This window comes from Camponotus floridanus, unplaced genomic scaffold (genome assembly GCF_003227725.1).
Source record: "Camponotus floridanus strain SB8 unplaced genomic scaffold, Cflo_v7.5 scaffold257, whole genome shotgun sequence".
NCBI lineage: Eukaryota > Metazoa > Arthropoda > Insecta > Hymenoptera > Formicidae > Camponotus > Camponotus floridanus.
The window spans coordinates 251,732-267,312 of record NW_020229389.1 but is presented as its reverse complement, the minus strand read 5'-3'; the positions used below and the strand labels follow the sequence as shown (position 1 = coordinate 267,312).

At 34.8% G+C, this 15,581-nt stretch overlaps 1 non-coding gene across 1 annotated transcript; it reads right to left on the bottom strand.

Moving 5' to 3' along the window:
• Window positions 1-1,550: 1,550 nt before the first annotated feature.
• Trnaa-ggc lies at window positions 1,551-1,622 on the bottom strand. The gene has a single exon. It is a non-coding gene; the product is annotated as a tRNA-Ala (tRNA).
• Window positions 1,623-15,581: the final 13,959 nt, after the last annotated feature.

Sequence of the window (15,581 nt, the reverse complement as noted above, 5' to 3'; positions counted from 1 at the left end):
GTGTTGTGTGTGTTTGACAAGCCGTTGTCATTCGTTACAATGTCATCGCTGCGCCGCGCTGTCCCTCCCCTTGCCACGCACCGACAAAATGCCTAACACACTGAATGCAATAGCTCGAACTGCCGAGCGTTTCTCTCTCTCTCTCTCCCTCTCTCTTACACACACATATATAAATACACATTCGATCGATTTTATTTAATATTATTATATAATTAATTAATTTATTTTATTTCTTTCTATTATTGCGAAAATTGTAAAATGCTGGGACTTGTTTCTTCAATTTACTGCGCTCTTTACAAGCGCTTGTACACCGTGGCCCATTTTAATCGACGCACCTGAATATCTCCGTTGGTAAGCCGAATAAAAAAAAATTGTTCAGACAAAAGTTGTATGGTTTCAAGGGGGACAAAAGATGGTGTCATTAGTTTGATCTTGAAGAGCCACCTGAAGGTCACGTGAAGGTCAGCTCCAACTTTTTAAATGGGACACCCTATATGCTTTCGCATATTCTTGTAGCTCATCTGAAGAGCTTTCCAAAACACTTTAATTAAGTTAGTTTTCATTAAATACTTTCCAAGTTATGAGGCTTGAAATCATTTTTTAATTTTACATAAACCGTAAAATATCTTGTAAAATATTCATTTTTCGATTATTTTACCTTAATACTTTTATGTACAAAATAATGAGAAGAATCAATTGGTGTAAAGAAAACACATAATTGTTTCGAACAAAAAAATGTAATTTGCAATTATATATATACAATTACATTTTTTTGTTCGAAACAATTATGTGTTTTCTTTACACCAATTGATTCTTCTCATTATTTTGTACATAAAAGTATTAAGGTAAAATAATCGAAAAATGAATATTTTACAAGATATTTTACGGTTTATGTAAAATTAAAAAATGATTTCAAGCCTCATAACTTGGAAAGTATTTAATGAAAACTAACTTAATTATAGTGTTTTGGAAAGCTCTTCAGATGAGCTACAAGAATATGTGAAAGCATATAGGGTGTCCCATTTAAAAAGTTGGAGATGACCTTCACGTGACCTTCAGGTGGCTCTTCAAGATCAAACTAATGACACCATCTTATGTCCCCCTTGAAACCATACAACTTTTGTCTGAACAATTTTTTTGTGTTTGGCTTACCAACGGAGATATTCAGGTGCGTCGATTAAAATGGGCCACGGTGTATACGTATAGTACTCTGCGACATTCTGTATATACAATAAAAAAGATATTTGCATATAACTTTCTATAAATTATAATTTATGCACGACGTTTGTTAAATCGATATAATCAAAAGCTAATAATATAAAATGTTTTATAACATGATAAGAAAATTAGCGTCTACGAGCGACAATGGATGGTAAATGCCTGAAAAATTCTTTTTAATTGTACGCGAAATTTTAAACGAAAAACACGGCATATGCATATATTTTACTTGGTGCATTTAACCAAGATATAGATTCTCATTTTTGAGAAATTCTATACAACCCTCTTTACCCCCCTGAAGAGACGTAGACGAGAAAAATATCGGGGCGAAGTCGCTGAATCGGGAATCGAACCCGAGTCTTTCGCTTGCCGGGCGACTGCTCTTACCACTGAGCTATTCAGCCCCACACCGATACTACCCTCGTCTATTTGTTTATAACTATGGACAATGAAACGCGATCATTTCAGCTAGCGCGTGAATTAAATTAAATCGAAAGGAATTAGGCTCGTTATATATTCAATAACATGATAAGAAAATTAGCGTCTACGAGCGACAATGGATGGTAAATGCCTGAAAAATTCTTTTTAATTGTACGCGAAATTTTAAACGAAAAACACGGCATATGCATATATTTTACTTGGTGCATTTAACCAAGATATAGATTCTCATTTTTGAGAAATTCTATACAACCCTCTTTACCCCCCTGAAGAGACGTAGACGAGAAAATGTTTTATGCAAATTGATGTAATGTCGTAAAATTTATAAATAATATAAATATTTTCATAATACATTCTTTGTCTCAAAAGCATCGAAATAATAGATTTATATCGATAATATAATAGATTTCATCGTCCATCTGCAGACGTAACCATAATATATTTTTTTCATCTCTCTGATATATGCAAATGAGATATTTGTACTGAGGCGTCTTTTTCTAACGATATTCATTGGAATATCTTGATCAGATATGATAAATGTAAGATATATGTCAAATGTAAAATATATGAATAATTTATCATTTCAGAAAAGGCAATTTACTTTCTGCTATAATTAAAAAAAAATGTTGCTTTGTACATTTCACATTATTGAAATATTTTTTCTTACAAGGATTTCCTTCTAAGGCTATAGTTTATAGTAGTGTAAGGAAAGCCACAGCATATCAAGTTGAAGCTTTTCAAATATTATATTATTTGTAGGCAACGGCAATGAAAGTATTTTTTTTTAGTCACCAATAGACACCCGGGTAGACTCATATCATACATTCGAAGCTTGGTGTTATCAAAAAAAGTCGTCAGCGATTAGTGTAATTTGCTCCAATTTGTTAGCTTTTGTCGCTATATGACATGCTACAATTACATAAAAATTATCGCAATATATAGCACATTTTCAAAATAAGAATCCTCTTATAACATGTAAAAATCGGTTCAATGATTTATTTTATCTGGATTTTTATTCTTATCAAATATGCTTTTTAGTTGAAGCAGTGTCTTTATAATCTCTGAATTAAATTTTGTTTAAATTTCGCTTCCAGAATGCACATGCAAATCGTAACTGATAAACCATTTTTGAGCAGTAACCAGCACACAAATTAAGATCGCTTCTCGAATTTTTTTTGAATAATCAACATACAAATTAAATCGACTCTAGATTTTTTTTGAATAACCAGCACACGAATTAAATCGTCTCTGGAATACTTTTCGAATAGCCAGCATCAGAATTAAATCACCTTTGGGTTTTTCTTAAACCAGCACACGAATTAGATCGCCTCTGGATTTTATTTAATTATTAGTTCACGAATAGATCACCTCTGAAATAAATATTTTAATAACCAGAGCGCACATGCAAACCGCATCTGGTATGAAATATTTTTAAAAACAACCAGCACACGAATTAGATCGCTTCTGGATTTTTTAAAATTATCAGCTCACGAATAGATCGCCTCTGAAATAAATATTTTAAAAACCAGAGCGCACATGCAAACCGCATCTGGTATGAAATATTTCTAAAAACTACCAGCACACGAATGAATCGCCTCTGGGATAAATATTTTTTAAAAAGTATTTTTTAATTAATAACTAGAGCGCACATGCAAACCGGTAAAATCTGGTAAAATATATAATCTGTACGCATATATATTGTTACGTCCAGGCCCGAGGAAGGATGGGCCGAAGGAAGGGTGTAACACTTGTATCCCGAGAACAGGTGCCTTAAGGGCATGTGTCTCGGGTCGAGCGAGCCTGCGGGAGAGCCAAAGATAGGTCAACGACCACAAGAGTCGATTTTACTCCATTTTTGGTCCGAATGGCCGCTCGATGGTCCCCTTTTTGGTAAAGGAACTTAATCCTTTTTACTTGGGACGGGACCTAGTGCGATTCAGGAGCGTGAGTGAGGAGGGGGAATTGATTAAGTTGGATTTAAAAGAAATAAAATTAATTAGATTTATTGTACATTATAAAAAGATAAAACTTACATAAACATTTTAATAGTTACTTTATAATAATTATAAAATTAACTATACTTTAATAGTTACTACTCTAGCACAATATTAAGTGTGATTGTTTGTATGTTTGTGGGTACATTAAGCGTGATTGTGTGTGTATGTGTGGGTGTATGCGAGACGGGGTGAGGTTGGTCGAAATCTGGAGGATATCTTTCCCAGAAGAATTCTACGGGAATAGCGATAGGGTAATGGGTGAAGGGAGTAAAACAGGGGATGCAGGTGTCAGAAGGGGCAGTTCGGAGAAAAGTTTTGACGGTAGGTATATGAATAGGACCAGGGCCCAAGGTGAATTGGCCCGGGAGGATGGGGTGAGAGTACAGAGGATAAGTTGAGCTGAGAATTTCGGAGACGATCCGATCACTAAGATCGATGTCGAAGTAAACAGGGGGAGGAAGAGGAGGAGGAGACAATAGATGAGGATCTGGGACTGGCGAGTGGGGTGGAGAAGGAGAAGGTGATAATTGTGGAAAATCAGGTTGTGTATCATACACTGGGGAATAGTTTGGAGGAAGAGTTCCCGGAGACAGGTGCGGGGAGTAATTAGGGGAAGGAGTGCTAGGGGGGCGGATGTGAGGAGTCTCGCGTGTCTCCTTGAAAACTATTTAGAAAGATCCGCGTAATAGGGAGATCCGTGTTTATATGATTTAAGTCTAATGCAAATGAAGAGTCGGCCGCAGCCCGAGCCAGCAGTCGGCGGGTACGTCGATTACGGCGGTATCGAAATCACTTAGCCTGGGCTCTAGCGGATTTCCCCGTGGGTTCTACTAGGGAAACGATTATTATAAGTAAAGGAAGTAGACGGGGGAGGGGGAGGAACTTTGTAGATAAAAAGAAAAGACTTACTATTTGAAAAAGCGTGGACAAATCGATACGAATTGTCGCTGGACCCCCTTGGCGTTGAGGATGGCGAGATATTAGCTGAATTGATAGTTGTTGAAGAGGGTGGTTGCTGCTGGGCCCAGGGATGCAAGATTATCTCCGCAAGCAACATGCCACGCGTAGTGGAGAGGGTAACGGAGATGTGTGCGTAAGCGTACGTATGAGCTCGGCGCTTCGGCGAACTTCGGCTAAAAGAAGAGGACAGAATACAGTTTTCTGTCTCCTTCTTACCAAGCAAGCAACGACAGGCGACGCGCGACGCGGAACGCTGTTGAGCGAGCCTCGCTCTTCGATATTTCAATGTTTCTCTTTCACAGCTTTTCTTTGTTTTTTATTTTTGTTACAAATATATATAAATATGTATATACATAAACGTATAATATATTTATAATATATATATATATATATGTTACATATATATACACACACGTTTTATAATATATTAAATATAATTAATTTTTTTATATATTTAAAATATGAAATTAAGAAAAATAGTGCGATTTTCCACACCACCCATGAGGTTTCACCAATGGCGCGTTAGATTTTTTATATGGACCTTCGCCTGGAGCCCTATTATACCACATTATTTCATTATATTTTACAAGTATGGTGTCTGTTAGACAGACAGACAGACAGACAGACAGACAGACGGACACACGGACGGACACACGGACGGACACACGGACGGACACACGGACGGACACACGGACGGACACACGGACGGACACACGGACGGACACACACACACACACACACACACACACACACACACACACACACACAAGATGTTTTTCATATTCTTGCTTTCTGTAAATATAGTGTCTGTTAGATAGACAAGATGTTTTGTACAAGCGTAATGTCTGTAATAAATTTATTATTAATTAGAGGAGGGGTCAGCTACGTCAGTGTCTGCAGCATGTAATCTTAAACTATTTTTTTTTTATTTTTCTTAGTAGCGGTAGCATATAATTTATCGCTTGGAGCCCTGTTAGATATTATATTAAATTTTAGGAGGAAAAAAAGGAAGAAGGGAAAGTAAAATATTCTGTGAATTATTATATTTTTTATTTTTTTTATTAATAATTTTTTTTAAATTATAATAATTTTTTTTAATAATAATAATTGTTTATAATTATTGGCCTTACTCTTACGGCTTAATACTCGGCCTCGGCCGTCTCCTCGTCCTCGGCCAGCTTCTCGGCCTTCCCTATTTTGGGTGCTGGCGACGCCCCATCCGTCCCTAGTGCCCCTATTTCGCCGGACATACCAGCGTCTACGGAACTGTCCGCCTCCTCTTTTTCTTATGTTATCTGAAAATTAAAACATAAATAATAAATAAATTATAAAAATGCATATATATATATATATATATATATATATATATATATATACAGGGTGACCCATTTTAACTTAGGCAGCCAAATAACTCGAAAAATAAGCACACTACGAAAAAATGGTTAGAATCAAAATTTCGTCATTTCGAAGGGGACGTACAATGAAACGTACGTTAAAATCAGCCCCCCCATCCCTCCCCCTGGGCGGTGAGGGGGGGCAAGTTTGAAATCTTAAATGGAACCCCCTATTTTTCATTGCATATTCTTGTAGCTTATCTCGAGAGCTTTCCAAAACACTATAATTAAGTACCTTTTTATTAAGTACTTTTTGAGTTATAAGACTTGAAATAATTTCTTAATTTTACATAAACCATAAAATATCTAGTAAACCATTCATTTTTCGATTATCTTACCTTCATACTTTTATGTACAAAATAATGAGAGGAATCAATTGGTGTAAAGAAAACACATAGTTGTTTCTAAGAAAAAATATGTAATTTGCAATTAACAATTCCATATTTTTTCTTAAAAACAACTGTATGTTTTCTTTACACCAATTGATTCCTCTCATTATTTTGTACATAAAAGTATGAAGGTAAGATGATCGAAAAATGAATGGTTTACTAGATATTTTATGGTTTATGTAAAATTAAGAAATTATTTCAAGCCTTATAATTCAAAAAGTACTTAATAAAAAGGTACTTAATTATAGTGTTTTGGAAAGCTCTCGAGATAAGCTACAAGAATATGCAATGAAAAATAGGGGGTTCCATTTAAAAAATTCAATTTGACTTTTATATGATCTTCGTCCTCCACTCAAAGTAAAATTTTTAGTTATCATTAGGTACATTTTTTTAAGCCCTACAACTTTGCTATTTACAATTTTTCGCTATAGTTGATCCTTTTCGAGATATTTGACCGTTTCCGGACTTTTGCCCAACCCTGTATATATATAGTGGTCTTGTTGTAAATAAAAAAGACATTGAAGATTGGAAAGTAAAGGACAGTAAGGCTCGCTCGATCATTCGATCAACGTTAAATGATACGACGTTCGATCAAGTATGTGATTGTGAATCATCGACAGACATCATGAAAAGGATTAAAGCTGTTTTTGAACCAAAAACGTTAAATGTTTTACTAGAATTGTTACGTGAGTTTTTTGGTTACTCATGGAAATCAGATAATACGGTTGGTTCTTTTGTAGCAGGTCTTAAAGTCATAGTACGTCGAATTGAAGCACTAGAGTCAGAAGATTTTGGTAAAAGTTTCAATGAAAAACTCATGATGGCAAAAATTCTTGGATGTCTACCGAAAGATTTTAATAATTTTGTTACAAGCTGGTCACTTCTTTCAGAAGACGTATCACTAGAGTCTTTCTTAGAAAAGCTCACAAATGCAGAAAGAAATATTACAGAACGCCTGGACGATACATCCCATGAAGCTTTCAAGGCTCAATCTAAATCAACGAACAGTCAAGATAAGAAAGCAGTCAACAAGAAGTTCCAGGGAAAGTGTCATAAATGTGGTAAAAAAGGACACATGCAGCAAGATTGCTGATCAAAATTAGAAAAGTCGGAAAAATCAGAATCTACAGAAAATAAGAAAGCGTCGAAAAATCATAAAGACGAGAGCAGCTTATCAGCATCATCTGTTTTTAACGAGAATTATAGTAATCGAATCGTTGCAGATTCGGGAGCAAGCGTTCATTTAACAAGAAATATGGAATGGTTTTCGTCGCTACGTAAACTTGCTTCACCGTTAGTGCTAAATGTTGCTAGCGGTCAAACTCTCCTGGCAACTCATGTTGGTAAAATTGAAATTGAAAAATCAATCAATGGAAAGACATGGGAGAGACGAACATGGGAAAATGTATACTATTCAGAGAAGATGAACAGTGAATCGCTGTTTTCGACAATTTTTATGGAAAAGACAAAAGGATACAGCTTTTACCATGGAGAGAGTATCATGCGTTTGATGAATGGACAAAAAATAATATTAGGTGGAAAAAGGATTGGAAATCAGTATGTTCCTTTTATTCGAGTCAAACCACCATTGATTTCTGCAAAAGTAGCTCAATCGTTTGGATTATGGCATCAACGGCTTGATCACGTAAGTAACAATGTGATACGAGCAATGTCGAAAAATAAACTTACAAATGGATTTGAAGTAATTTTCACAGAAAGAAATGATTGCGATTCATGCCATTTTGGAAAACAAACAGTCAATCCACATCCAATTCGAAGAAGGCGAGATTGTCTGCCTGGTCAGCGTTTTCATTCGGATGTCTGTCATGTTGAAATAACGTCGTGGAATAAATGTAAATACTTCCTGACATTAAAAGACGAAGCATCTGCTTATCGTGGAGTATTTTTCATGAAAACAAAAGATGAAGTATCTGACATACTAAAACAATTCTTCATAGATGCAGAAAGAGAAACAGGAAGAAAAGCAATTTCTTTGAGAACGAATAATGGAACTGAATATATTAATCAAAATGTAAAATAAGTTCTTAAGTCTATGGGCATTATTCACGAGTTATCACCACCTAATGTCAAACAATGTAATAGTATGACAGAACGAGAAAATCGAACATTGTGTGATACTGCTAGATCTTTGTTGTTTGATACGGATTTGTCTAAAATGGATCGTCACTTACTCTGGACAGAAGCTGTTGGGACAGCAGCATATCTTCGTAATCGAGTACTCACGAATACGACTCCATATTACGAATAGTATGGAAAGAAGCCTGATGTTTCTCATCTTTGAGTTTTTGATGCAAAGGCTTTCGTACGTATTCCAGATTCAATGAGAAGAAAAATGGATCCTAAGGCTAGGAAGGTAATATTTGTAGGATATGATCGTTTGACTGATAAAATTTATCGTGTTTTTGATCCTGTAAAGAAGGTCGTCGAAAGAGTCTCTGATGTTAGAATACAAGATATTAAGGATGCAAATAGTCAAGTATTATTTCCTCTATCGTCTGATGAACTAGAAGAGGATTTTGAGGAATCTTCTGCTGAGTTATCGTATTCAGAAAACAATGAGGATAAAGCGGACTCAGATGATTGTCTTATACAGGAAATAGAAGACGATACAAATGAAGAGTCGTCCTTAGAAAAGAAGAAGAGAGGACGACCAGTTGGCTCAAAGAATTTTGAGAAACCACCTCCTGCCACAGATAGAGAATTAAGAAGTAAAACAAATAAGGCAGCATGTATTGCTGCAATGAAAGTATCGATGGATCCAGTTTCTTATGAAGATGCAATTTCCAGAGAAGATGCTGATTTATGGAGAAAGGCAATGGATGAAGAAATATCATCATTAATAAAGAATCAAGCATGGACTTTAAAAAAATTGCCTAAAGACCGATCTACAGTCTCCTGTCGCTGGGTTTTTAAGTCGAAATTAAATACGGATGGAGCGATAGAACGTTATAAAGCAAGACTAGTCGCCCGAGGATTTAATCAAACTCTAACAACTAAAGGAGTAGATTATTTTGACACTTTCTCACCTGTAGTTCGTTACGAATCAGTAAGAACTGTTTTGGCAATAGCCGCTAAGTATGATATGGAAATGATACAATTTGACATAAAAACAGCTTTTCTTAATGGACCACTTGAAGAGGACATATCCATGCAACAACCACAAGGATATGAAGATGGAACTCATCGTGTTTGTCATTTGCAGAAGGGACTATATGGACTCAAACAGGCATCTAAGAATTGGAATATTGTTTTCAATGAATTTATAATGGAACATGACCTGATACAATCAGATTCAGATCCATATATTTTTACAAAAAATGCTAATACGAATGATTGGATGATTCTATGTTTATACGTTGATGATGGACTTATAGTGTGCAAAAACAAGAATTTGCTGAAGGATTTCATCTCCTCATTAAAAGAAAAGTTTGAAATTACTTGTTATGAGCCATCATGTTATGTTGGCATGGAAATCAATCGCAATCGACAAATGAAGACAATTTACATTAATCAGCAAGGATATATATCTCGTATGTTGCATCGTTTTGGAATGGAAAATTGTAAAACAATGTCGTCACCAGTGGGTTGTTCTGTCAAATTGCCGGAACTGAAAAATGAAGAAAGTATTACTGAAAAGAGATTTCCTTATCGAGAAGCAGTGGGTAGCCTGAATTATATTGCATTGATATCAAGACCAGACATATCATATGCTGTGAACATGCTTGCTCGATTCTCAAATAATCCGTCTGAATTACATTGGAGAACAGTTAAACATGTCATGAAGTATCTCAAAGGTACGATTGGTTTTTCATTATGTTACAATGGAAAAACGGAAGATGGATTAGTTGGATATTGTGATTCCGACTATGCTGGCGATCTGATGGAAAGAAAATCAACATCTGGATATATATTTATGCTATGTGGTGGACCGATAGCCTGATCATCGAGTCTACAACGAGTCACAGCTCTTTCATCATCGGAAGCGGAGTATATATCAATTTCGGAAGCATTAAAATAACTCCTATGGTTGCGGCCATTACTGGAATCCCTCGGACTGAAACAAACGGAGAAGACTGAATTGAGAGTTGACAATCAGGCAGCAATAGCGATGTCAAAAAATCCAGAGTTTCACAGAAGAATCAAACATATTGGAGTTCGCTACCATCGTATTAGACAAGAACAAGAAGCAGGAAATGTAAATGTTGTTTACGTTTCATCAAATGAACAAGTGGCTGATTTACTTACTAAAAGTCTAACATGGACAAAAATTTTAAGATATTTGGAAATCTTAGGAACGACGTTATGAACAAGAGGGAGTGTTAGAAAAAGCGTGTTCAATGACGTTGTACTTTTATTATTAACGACATCTGTATTTTGTCTAACTAATCTTTGTTTCCGCTGTGTCCCATATTGTCGCTTATATATATATTCTTTTTCGTTGCTTTTACCCTCTTGTATCGTTTTGCTTTTACTATGTTCATTATCAGTTAACTTACTTGTTTTTCTTAGCCTTTGTGTTCTTAATATATAGTTATTATAATCCTCTGATAGATATATGTACCTCTGAGTTCGCTACTATTTCCTTAACATTTTTTTATATATTTTATATAGGCAAATGTATTATTATTAAAAATAATTATATGTTGATTAAACTGTTATTTGTAATTATATAATTATTATTTATAATTATTATTTATATTTTATAATTTTTTATTATAATTATTATTTATATTTTATACGTATATGCAATTATAAATAAGTAAAAATATTTTCAATGTTTTTCAAAATTATTAAATTTATAACAAAAAATGTATTTTTTAAAATAAAATATATTACTAAAACTTGTTGACGTGCATGAACTCGAACTTGAGTTTACAAGGTGATAGACTGAAAACGTCGTATTATGCCATTACATGTTATTCATTTATGACTTTATATTACTAATGCTTATGCTGTACTAATGCTTTATATTACTAATGCCAATATACAGAGTGTCCCGCAACGTGATGTCCACACTAAAACTGTGTATTCTTTGTGTCATTCTAAGTCAAAAAGCTTAATACACATATGCTCTAAAGTCGCTTGTTTCAAAGTTATAGCGAAAAAAATGCAAAAGTAATTATTTCTCTCACTAATGCGAGAAAAGCACCTTTATAACTTATCTAACCGCACTAGTAGTGCGGAAATAACAGGCATTACAAAAAATATTGTATGTATGGCATGTGCGGAAGATAACGAACTACGTCGCGCATGAAGTTGCCGCATGAGCTGAAGCGAACTTCATACTCGACATAATTCATTATTTTCCACACTTGCCACTTGTCACACAAAATAATATTAATAAATTGACTGTCGTTTTAAGTGAAAACATCGCATAAACAGAACTTAGCAATTTCTCTTACCTACCAATCATGAGTACATTTTCCATTGAAGAATATACCGATATTCATTTTATTTATGTTTCTGTAATGGTAACGTACGTGCAGCAGTAACAGAATATCACCGACGCAACGGTTTCCTAATCACAGAGTACCAGATCAAAGAGTTTTTATGTCCATCGCAATGTCCATCGAAGCATTAAATTTACTGGTACAGTTCCAAATAAAAATCTTGAAAGACTATTAAGGCGACATCGTCAAGTTGAGGATGCGATACTAGTAACGGTGGACAGAACTGCTACTATTAGTATCAGAAGACGCAAACTAATGTCTCTAAAACGGCAATTTGGAAAGTACTGCGTGATTAAGATTTATACCCATTCCCTTTTATGTATGTTCAAGCTAATTGATTATTCTGCACGCGTCGATTTTTGTTATTGGCAAGAACTCGGCAAATACATACAAAAATTTTATTTACCGACGAAGCTATTTTTATGATTTTTAGAGATGGCATTACAAATAATAGAAACTCACACGTTTGGTCACCACGAGAAGAAAATCCTCATGTTATTATTGAAACACATTTTCAAAATCAATTTTCAGTGAATATCTAGTGAATATCTAGTGAATATAATCGGTAATCGTCTAATAGGGCCCATCATTATTGAAGATCATTTAAATACTGAACGATACTTGCATTTATTACAAGAACAGTTGCCCAAACTTCTTGAAAATCTGCCTTTAAACAGAATACAAGTGTGGTTTCAACAAGATGGAGCATTACTTCACTTTAGCAGAACTGTTACGAGATATCCAAATGAAAAATTTCCTTAGCACCGGATTGGCCGGGAAGATCCAATAAATTGGCCTGCCAGATCTCCGAATCTATCTCCTCTGGATTATTTTTTGTGGGGGCATATGAAATCTCTAGTCTATATGGATAAGCCAGTCAATCGGCAGCAGTCATTAAATAAAATAACAAACGCTTATAATAATACGTAGCGATGCGGAACTTTTGCATCCTACAACATCAATAATCCAAAGAACAGAAGTATGTGTAGACCAAAATAGTGGTCACTTTGAATAATTTAATAAAGTAGTTTATAAAGTAAATTATTGTTTAATTATCGTTTAATTATTGTTTAATTATCGTTTAATTATTGTTTAATTATCAATAAATAATATTATCTTTAATAAATAATATTGTTCATATTTTATGCAATTTTGTTTTTTCACTATAACTTTGAAACAATCGACTTTAGTGTATTAAGACTCTTATCATATGTGTATTAAGACTTTTTGACTTAGAATGACACAAAGAATACACAGTTTCAGTGTAGACATCACATTGCGGGACACCCTGTATATATGTATGTTTATATTGATATAACTGAAAAAATATCATTATTGGTTTGTAAAACTATGATTATGGTTGCTAGCAGGAACAAGGATAATAGCCAATTCTTGTCTGGCATTATCCTTCAATAATAATCATCTGTGTATGCAGTATGTTAGTATTTGTATCAACACAGACATTACATACATATGAAATGCGAGAGAGAGAGAGAGAGAAAGAGAGAGAGACAAAGACAGAGCATTAATCTCTTCTTGTCAAACCGTCAGTATATTATCACGGAAATTTCCCCAGACATATGTTAGATATAAGTCTTAAGAGATAGTTAAGCTTGTGACCGCAAGCGTTTCGTCGCTATTCTATCTCTGGAATTGCCCAATTTTTGCAGAAAATCGTGGCTTTTCGAGGTCGGATTTCTTGTTACAACTGCTGCACACGAATTCGCGCAGGTCATTAACGGGGGATAGATCTAGCTGGATAGTTTATCTTGGTAAAGCCACGTACACGTAATCGTACATCATATCGTAAATAATTATTATAGCTTTGATATTATATATGACACTATCTATTACGTATTAAACAAATATCAATTTCTTCCTGTGCACAGACGTGTGCAGACGTGTGCTTGTCGCTTATGTATTAAAATTTTCTTATTGTTTCTCTTAATTATGGATGGGAGAAAGACCTGTAAGGGATGTCGTACAGTGGTTGTCAACCCAGTGGAATGTAACTCTTGTGATATTGCATCCCACCCATCATGTTTCTCTCGCACGGCTTACCCGCATTCAAACGGAAAGTTCGTGAACTGTAATCAATCTTCTAATAGTCACCTTCTTAAGACCATTCAAGACCTAATTCGATTGGAATTTTCTAAATTTCGAACAGAGATGCTGGAAACATATTGTGCTGACTTAGAAAAAATTAGATCTGAAATTCAGCAGCTCTCTGACAGAGTCGATGGCATTCGAAACGTAACGGCTAATTTGCCATCCCCTCACGTACCCTTATCAGCATCTGAGGAGGATATCATTGCGGAATTGGCGAACAAGGATAAAAGATCCTGTAACCTCATTTTTTATATTAGGTTACCTGGATGAATCATCAAAAAGTCAAGCAAATGCATTAAATGACAACAACTTGATTAGTGATACATTAAAATCAATCACTCCTCTCAATCTTACTAACATTAAAACCTTGAGATTGGGCAAAGCAAAACAAAAACATTCTGCGAGACCACTATGTATCACTCTAAATTCGAAGGATGACGTCACTAAGATTCTATGGAATAAATCAAAATACTCTGGCCCTATAAAAAATTTATCAAGATCAAACACCCAAACAACGAAAGCACCTCAAGGACCTTCAACTCCAGCTCAAACAACTAAAAAACGCGGGTGATCAAAATAAAACTATTCGGTATATACATGGTGTGCCGCGAATTGTTGATACTTCTCAAGGCTTAAAAACAAAAAACTAAATCGTCTCCCTTTGATATATTATCAAAATGTTCGTGGTTTGAAATCTTAAGTGACTTACAATGTACAATAGAAATATGTCGGATAGATTCAATGTTATTATTCTGGTTGAGACTTGGTTGAATGACAGCATTTCCGATGCTGAACGAGGCTTAGAAATTATAAAATTTATCGTATGGACAGAAATCTCACAAACAGCGTGTACACGCGTGGCGGCGGTGTATTGATTGCGGTTCGCGACTCTTTACTAAGCCGTCCCATTTTCACGACAATTGATTGCGTTGAGCAAATCTTTGTTCGTTTAGGATATAAACATGTTGTCTTCAAAGTGTACTTTCCGCCAAACTCTGACTCTGCTATATGCAAGTCACATTGCCGTGCGATCGAAGAGATTACGTTTACTATGTCTAATGTGGATATACTGATAGCTGGTGATTACAACTTTCCGAACATATTCTGGTCAAATCAGAGTAATTTCCTATCTTGTTATACCTTAACTTATAATCACCTTATGCCACAAGCTAACTTAATATCGCAATATTATAATGAATTTAACTTTTTACAACATAATTACGTTAAAAATTCAAATAATAACACTCTAGATCTTGTATTTTTAAATCTGAAAAACATTAAAATTCATACTACAATAGAACCTCTGATCAAGCTAGGTCAGTATCACCCAGCTCTCACTCTATCTCTACCTTGGCACATAAATATCTCTCCTGCGACTGAATCAAAGACAATTAGAGACTTTAAACGCGCCGATTATAATGCAATAAATGATTATTTAGGTTGTATTGACTGGGACACAGAACTACAGAATTTGAATGTTAATGACGCTATTAATTTCTTATACTTGCATCTAAATTTAGTCATTACCTCGTTTGTGCCTCTCATCTTTAAGCGCAAATCGTTATATCATGCCTGGTTTTCTAGAGAATTAATCTATTTAATTAA